Below are 9709 nucleotides of genomic sequence, written 5' to 3' on the forward strand. Positions count from 1 at the left end.
AGTCAAAATATTGGAAAAAATAATTAAAACTAAATGGGTAGAACACCTGGAGAGAAATGATATAATATCAGACAGATAGTATGGATTTCGATCTGGAAGATCCTGTGAATCGAATTTACTCAGTTTCTATGATCGAGCAACAGAGATATTACAGGAAAGAGATGGTTGGGTTGACTGCATCTATCTGGTCCTAAAAAAGGCTTTCGACAGAGTTCCACATAAGAGGTTGTTCTGGAAACTGGAAAATATTGGAGGGGTGACAGGTAAGCTTCTAACATGGATGAAAAATTTTCTGACTGATAGAAAAATGAGGGCACTGGTCAGAGCAATGTATCGGACAGGAGAAATGTCACAGGTGGAGTACCACAGGGTTCAGTTCTTGCACCAGTGATGTTTATTGTCTATAATAAATGATCTACCAGCTGGTGTACAGAATTATACGAACATGTTTGCTGATGATGCTAAGATAATAGGAAGGATAAGAAACTTAGATGATTGTCATGCCCTTCAAGATGACCTAGACAAAATAAGTATAGGGAGCACCACTTGGCAAATGGAATTTAATGTAAATAAATGCCATGTTATGGAATGTGGAATAGGAGAACATAGACCCCACACAACCTATATATTATGTGAGAAATCTTAAAAGTATTCTGATAAAGAAAGAGAGGTGGTTCTAGATAGAAAACTATCACCTGAGGACCACATAAAGAATATTGTGCAAGGAGCCTCTGCCACGCTTTCTAACTTCAGAATTGCTTTTAAATACATGGATGGCGATATACTAAAGAAAGTGTTCACGACTTTTGTTAGTCTAAAGCTAGAATATGCAGCGGTTGTGTGGTGCCCATATCTTAAGAAGCACATCAATAAACTGGAAAGGTTCAAAGACATGCTACTAAGTGGCTCCCAGAACTAAAGGGCAAGAGCTACGAAGAGAGGTTAGAGGCATTAAATATGCCAAAACTGGAAGACAGAAGAAAAAGAGGTGATATGATCACTACATACAAAATAGTAACAGGAATTGATAAAATCGATAGGGAAGAGTTCCTGAGACCTGGAACTTTAAGAACAAGAGGTCATAGATATAAACTAGCTAAACACAGATGCCGAAGAAATATAAGAAAATTCACTTTCGCAAATAGAGTGGTAGACAGTTGGAACAAGTTAAGTGAGAAGGTGGTGGAGGCCAAGACCGTCAGTAGTTTCAAAGCGTCATATGAAAAAGAGTGCTGGGAAGATGGGACACCACGAGCGTAGCTCTCATCCTGTAACTACACTTAGGTAATTACACACACACTCACACACACACACACACACACACACACACACACACACACACACACACACACACACACACACACACACACACACACACACACACACACACACACACCACACACACACACACACACACACACACACACACACACACACACACACACACACACACACACACACACACACATACACACACACACACACACACACACACACACACACACACACACACACACACACACACACACACACACACACACACACACACACACACAAACACATACACACACACACACACACACACACACACACACACACACACACACACACACACACACACACACACACACACACACACACACACACACACATACACACACAAAGAACAGGCATCAAAGAACAGGAAGGATCCAACAGGCAAGAATGGAATGACAAGGATAGAGAGGCAGTACATGGGCTACTGAAGGGGTTACAGATGGAAGGGGCTGTACATAACATTGAGAAGGTTTTCAGGTTGGGCTGGTACAACAAGGATAGAAACCGACTTGTAAAGGTGGTGTTTACAAACGAAACCACGAAGGAGGATATTCTCGAAAGGAAGAGTCGTCTGCAGCATATGGAGGGATACAAAAAATTACTCCTGCAGAGGGACAGGACGAAGGAGGAGAGAGCCAGGGCAGCAGAGGCAAGGAGGAAGCGCAGGGAGAGAGGAGCAAACCAGGAAATCACAGCCCTCAACACAACAGTCCCAGAGACAAGAGAACCCAAAATCAGCATCCCAGCAACACCAGAGGAGAGGGCAACACCACCACCCCCCTCTGCATAGAAACCCTCCCTTCCCCTCACCCTACCTGCCCCCACCCAACCCTCCCTCCCCCCCACACCCCATTCTGACCCTGACACCCCTACCCCATTCCCATCATGTCCCCCCTCCCACCTTTCCCCCCCTGTCCCCCCTCCCCCTTCATCCCATACCCTCCCTATCCCTCCTCCCCCCCTCACCCCGTATCCTCCATGTCCCCCCTAACTCCTTAACCCAAACCCTACCTGTCCCCCCTTCCCTTAAACCACCACCCCCCACCCCAAAATCCTCTGAGACCCTGCAAACCACCTCACAGATCCTCTCACCCACGAAACAGCTTCCCACACCAGCAGAATGCTCGCCAAGAAAGGGACATGAAAATGAACAGAAGAAAGTGAGCTTCAAGACAATCTACACTAACATAGATGGGATTTCAAATAAAACAAGTGAACTTGGAGAATGGCACTAGAAGAAAACCCAGACATAATAGCACTCACAGAAACAAAGTTAACGAAAATCATAGCAAACGCAGTGTTTCCACAGGGCTACTATGCAGTGAGGAAAGAGAGAGAAGGGAGAGGAGGAGGTGGTGTAGCTTTGCTACTAAGAGAAGGTTGGAGTTTCGAAGAGATGGTAATTCAGAACTGTGAAGGTTTCAGTGACTACATATCAGGCACCATAGCAACTGGAGGACAGAAAATTATAATAGTAGTCATATATAACCCCCCACCGAATGACAGAAGGCCCAGACAGGAATATGATAGAAACAACTTTGCCACCATCAATATAATAGAGAGAGCAGTTTCAGTGGCTAGCAGGAACGGATCCAGACTTCTAATCATGTGAGACTTCAACCAGGGGAAGATAGATTGGGGGAACAGAGACCCACATGGAGGCCCAGACACATGGAGAGCTAAGCTGCTGGATGTGGCAACAAGAAATTTTCTAAGTCAACACGTCAAGGGACCGACAAGAATGAGAGGAGGGGTTGAACCAGCCTTGCTTGATCTGATATTTACCCTAAATGAGTCGGATATAAGGGAAGTTAAGTTGGAAGTCCCCTTGGGAATGAGTGATCATAGTGTATTGAGCTTTGAGTACCTGGTTGAGCTGGGAATTATCACCCCCCAAAAAGAACTGGGAACCAAAGGGCTGGCGTACCAAAAGGGAAACTATGAGGAAATGAATAAATTCCTATGGGATATACATTGGGACACAGAACTCGGAACCAAGTCCGTACAAGACATGATGGACTATGTCACCCAAAATGTCAGGAGGCTGTAAGCAGGTTTGTCCCAGCCCAACAGGAAAAAACAGAGAAGCAAAGGAAGAATCCGTGGTTTAATAGGGATTGTATGAAAGCAAAGGAGCTGAACAAAAGGACATGGAGGAACTTCCGTAATAAAAGAACACCAGAAAGTAGAGAGAGATACCAGAGAACCAGGAACGAGTATGTCAGTGTGAGAAGAGCAGCTGAGAAAAGGTATGAAAATGATATAGCTAATAAAGCCAAGACCGAACCAAAGCTACTACACAGTCACATCAGGAGGAAGACAACAGTGAAGGAACAGGTGATGAAACTTAGGGTGGGCGAGGACAGGTACACATAGAATGACAAAGAGGTGTATGAAGAACTCAACAAAAGGTTCCAGGAGGTCTTTACAATAGAACAGGGAGATGTCGCGGCGCTAGAAAAGGTGGCAGCAAACCAGGTGACCTTGGATAGGTTCGAAATTACAAGAGATGAGGTCAAGAAGCACCAATCAGAGCTGGATGTGAGAAAAGCTGTTGGGCTGGTTGGAATCTCGCCATGGGTATTGAAAGAGTGTGCAGGAGCACTTTGCCTACCACTCTCCATAGTGTATAGTAGGTCACTGGAAACGGGGGACCTACCAGAAATATGGAAGACTGCCAATGTAGTACCAATATACAAAAAGTGTGACAGACAAGAGGCACTGAACTACAGGCCAGTGTCATTAACTTGTATACAATGCAAGGTGATGGAGAAGATTGTGAGAAAAACCTAGTAACACATCTGGAGAGAAGAGACTTCGTGACAACCCATCAACATGGGTTCAGGGAGGGTAAATCTTGCCTTACAGGCTTGATAGAATTTTACGATCAGGTGACAAAGATTAAACAAGAAAGAGAAGGGTGGGCGGACTGCATTTTTTTGGACTGTCGGAAAGCCTTTTACACAGTACCCCATAAAAGGTTGATGCATAAGCTGGAGAAACAGGCAGGAGTAATTGGTAGGGCACTCCAGTGGATAAGGGAGTACCTAAACAATAGGAAGCAGAGAGTTACAGTTAGTGGTGAGACCTCAGAATGGTGTGAAGTCATCAGTGGAGGCCCACAGGGCTCTGTACTTGGACCTATCCTGTTTCTGATATGCGTAAATGATCTCCCAGAGGGTATAGACTCATTCCTCTCAATGTTTGCTGACGACGCCAAAATTATGAGAAGGATTAAGACAGAGGAGTACAGCTTGAGGCTTCAAGAAGACCTGGACAAGCTGCAGGAATGGTCGAACAAATGGCTGTTAGAGTTTAACCAAGCAAATGTAATGTAATGAAGATAGGGGTAGGAAGCAGGAGACCAGATACAAGGTATCACTTGGGAGATGAAATACTTCAAGAGTCAGAGAGAGAGAAAGACCTGGGGGTTGATATCACGCTAGACCTGTCCCCTGAAGCTCATATCAAGAGGATAACAGCAGCAGCATATGCCAGGTTGGCTAACATAAGAACGGCCTTTAGAAACTTGTGTAAGGAATCTTTCAAAACATTATATACCACATATGTCAGACCAATCCTGGAGTATGCGGCTCCAGCATGGAGTCCATATCTAGTCAAGCATACGACTAAACTGGAAAAGGTTTAAAGGTTTGCCACCATACTAGTACCCGAGCTGAGAGGTATGAGCTACGAGGAGAGACTACGGGAATTAAACCTCACTTCGTTAAAAGACAGAAGAGTTAGGGGGGACATGATCACCACATTCAAGATTCTCAAGGGAATCGACAGGGTTGATAAAGACAGGCTATTTAACACAAGGTGAACACGCACTAGGGGACACAAGTGGAAATTGAGTGCTCAAATGATCCACAGAGATATTAGAAAGAACTTTTTTAGTGTCAGAGTGGTTGACAAATGGAATGCATTAGGAAGTGATGTGGTGGAGGCTGACTCCATACACAGTTTCAAGTGTAGATATGATAGAGCCCAATAGGCTCAGGAACCTGTACACCTGTTGATTGACGGTAGAGAGGCGGGACCAAAGGGCTAGAGCTCAACCCCCGCAAGCACAACTAGGTGAGTACAACTAGGTGAGTACACACACACACACACACACACACACACACACACACACACACACACACACACACACACAACACACACACACACACACACACACACACACACACACACACACACACACAAAAAAAAAAAAAAAAAAAAAAAAAAAAAAAAAGGTAGTTAGTAAACAGTTGATTGACAGTTGAGAGGCGGGCCGAAAGAGCAAAGCTCAACCCCCGCAAAAACACAACTAGTAAACACAACTAGTAAACACACACACACACACACATACTCCTTGTTGATTGACGGTTGAGAGGCGGGACCAAAGAGCCAGAGCTCAACCCCCGCAAGCACAATTAGGTGAGTACAACTAGGTGAGTACACACACACACATACATACACACACACACACCAATCAAACACACATATACCAAACATACACACATACCAAACACACGCCACACGTACAAACATACCACACACACGCACACAGAAAAAAACACCAAACACACAAAAACATTCCAAACATATAACGTACTAAAAACACACACAAACACAAATTCATTTAAATACACACAAATACACATCAAACACACATAAAAACACACATAAATACTCACACAAACTCACCAAACACAAACCCACATTATAAACACACACACACACACACACACACACACACACACACACACACACACACACACACACACACACACACACACACACACACACACACACATACTCCTTGTTGATTGACGGTAGAGAGGCGGGACCAAAGAGCTAGAGCTCAACCCCCGCAAGCACAACTAGGTGAGTACACACACACACACACACATACTCCTTGTTGATTGACGGTAGAGAGGTGGGACCAAAGAGCTAGAGCTCAACCCCCGCAAGCACAACTAGGTGCGTACACACACACACACACACACATACGAATCACAAAACTCACACACATAAACAAACATTCCAAACACAAACACACATACAAAACAAATACTCACACACCAAATTGTATAAACACATACCAAACACACAAACACAGACAAACACACAAACACAATAGACACACATTCCACACACAAAAACATTCCAAACACTCACGCACAGACACATACTAAACACACACATATATATTCATACACAGACAAATACACACGCACACACACCAAACACACAAACAAACCCAAACACACAGAAACATTCCAAACACACATATACTTAACACACACACAAAAATCAAATATGAACACAAACAAACCAAACACACACAAAACACATCAAACACACATAAACACACACCAAACACACAAACACACACACCAAACACACACTAAACACACACACACACAGTTGCAGAAGGTTTATTGAACTCGAGGAGGGGTACTGAAAACAAAAGGCTTTCATTCCGAAAAGGAAACTATGAGGAGATAAGAAAATTCCTAACAGATATGACATGGGAAACAGAGCTCAGGGTAAAAACGGCCCAAGGCATGATGGACTACATCACGCAGAAGTGTAAGGAGGCAGGAGACAAGTTTGTCCCAGTCCAAAAAGAAAAGAATGAAATGAATATGAAAACCCATGGTTTAATCAGGGATGTAGGCTAGCTAAGCAGGAAAGTAAAAAGGCGTGAAGAAAGTATAGAAATAACAGGACACTTGAGAGCAGAGAAAGATACCAGAGAAACCACGAATGAATATGTCAGGTTGAGAAGAGAGGCAGAAAGACAATACGAAAAAGACATCGAATCAACCAATCACAATCTTGTATACCACATATGTAAGACCAATCCTGGAGTAAGCGTTCCCAGCATGGAGCCCGTACCTTGTCAAGCACAAGACGAAGCTGGAAAAAGTTCAGAGGTATGCCGCTAGGCTAGTCTCAGAACTAGGAGGCATAAGTTACGAGGAAAGGCTGCGGGAATGCACCTCACGACACTGGAACACAGAAGAGTAAGGAGAGACATGATCACTACCTACAATATATTCAGTGGAATTGACAGGGTAGATAAGGATAAACTGTTTAACTCGAAAAGTACACGAACAAGGGGACACAGGTGGAAACTGAGTACCAAAAGAGCCACAGGGACGTTTTCAGTGTCAGAGTAGTTAACAGTGGAATGCATTAGTCTGTGATGTGGTGGAGGCTGACTCCATACAAAGTTTCAAATGTAGATATAATAGAGCCCAGTAGGCTCTGGATCTGTACAACCATTGATTGTCTGTGAGAGAGCGGGACCAAAGAGCCGGAGCTCAACCCCCGCAAGCACAATAGGTGAGTACAAATAGATAAAGTACACACACACCCTAACGGAAACACAAATGCAGTGTTTCCACAAGACTACTATGTAGTGAGAAAAGAGAGAGAAGGAAGAGAAGGTGGTGGTTTAGCTCTGCTGATAAGAAAGGGCTGGAGTATTGAAGAGATGGTTATTCAGGGCTGTGAAGATTTCAACATAAGTCAACATAACAGCTACAATAGCAATTGGAGGACACAGATTATAGTAGTAGTCATATAACCCTCCACCAAACGATAGAAGACCCAGGCAGGAATATGATAGAAAACAACATGTCCACCATCAATATAATAGAGAGAGCAGCTTCTGTTGCTAGCAGGAACGGATCCAGACTACAATCATGGGAGACTTCAACCTCGGGAAGATAGATTGGGTGAACAGAGACCCACATGGAGGACCAGACACATGGAGAGCTAAGCTGCTGGACGTGGCAAGAAGAAACTTTTTAAGCCAACACATCAAGGGACCAACAAGAATGACGGGAGGGGATGAACCAGCTATGCTTGATCTGATATTTACCCAAAATGAGTGGGATATGAGAGAAGTTAAGTTGGAAGCCCCCTTGGGAATGAGTGATCACAGTGTATTGATCTATGAGTACCTGGTAAAGCTAGGATTTATCTCCCCCCTAAAAAACTAGGGAACAAAATGGCTGGCATACCGAAGGGGAAATTATGAGGAGATGAGTAATTTCCTAAGGGATATAGCTAGGGACACAGAACTCAGAACTAAGTCCGTACAAGACATGATGGACTAGGTCACCCAAAAGTGTTAGGAGGCAATAAACAAGTTTATCACGGCCCGAAAGGAAAAAAACGAGAAGCAAAAGAAGAATCCGTGGTTTAATTGGGCATGTATGGAAGCATAGGAATGAACAAAATGGGTTGGAGGAACTTCAGAAATAAAAAGAACACAGAGAGCAGAAAGAGATACTAGAGAACAGGAACGAGTAAGTTAGTGTGAGAAAAAAGCCGAGAAAAAGTATGAAAATGATATAGCTAATAAAGCAAGACCGAATCAAAGCAACTCCACAGTCACATTAGGAGGAAAACAACGGTGAAGGAACAGGTGATGAAAATTAGCCCAACTCAGGTGATAAAAATTAGCCCAATTAGAAAACTCTCCACCCAATGTTACTTACCTAACATAACGTTCCTAAACCTAACCTAGCATACATAGCCTAACCTAACTAACCCTAAACTAACTTACCTAACCTAACTTAACTTAACCTAAGTTAACTTAAACCTAACCTAACTTCCCTAACCTAACTTACCTATCCTAACATAACTAAGCTAACCTAACCTAACTTACCTACCTAACGTAACTTTCCTAACTGAGCTTACATAACCTAACTAAGCAAACTAACCTAACCTAACTTATCTATCCTAACTTAACTAACCTAACATAACCTAACCTAACTTACGTATCCTAACTTCTCTAACCTAACCTAAACCTAAGGGGGTATATTTTTTACATTATGGGAAAATAAAAAATGCTCTGATTTTGTTGAAAATTTAATCATGGAAGGTTGTAGAATGGGCTGCAACTGGTCCAATTTTCAGCATCACAACCTAAATAGAAAAGGAAAAAAAATACACAACGTGTTATGCAACAAATTTTCAACATTTTCAAAAAATTTCAGGAACACATGTGTCAATAAAATCATTTCTATAACATTAGGTATCACGTTAGTATGTAATAAAGGATCTGACATAGGCGTTTTAGCAAAAAAACGTTTAGTGCAATAATATAATTATTCAAAGTTCCCCTTCCAAAAATATGCAATATATGATGTTAATAATATTTATAAAATCAAGAAATGGACTTTGGACTACAATGTTATTTGACATTGTAGAAGCACAAAAACTCTACATATAAGGTGTAATTTGCATGTAAATTGATTAATAAATGAAACCTGTGAAGCACCTTGAAGTTGTAAATTATTACCTGAGTAAAAAAGATCAAAGTTTGGCACCTGTAGCCGAGTTTGACGTCGACCAATTTCGTTCATAATTGGCACCCTTACAG

This window comes from Procambarus clarkii, chromosome 50 (genome assembly GCF_040958095.1).
Source record: "Procambarus clarkii isolate CNS0578487 chromosome 50, FALCON_Pclarkii_2.0, whole genome shotgun sequence".
Classification (NCBI taxonomy): domain Eukaryota; kingdom Metazoa; phylum Arthropoda; class Malacostraca; order Decapoda; family Cambaridae; genus Procambarus; species Procambarus clarkii.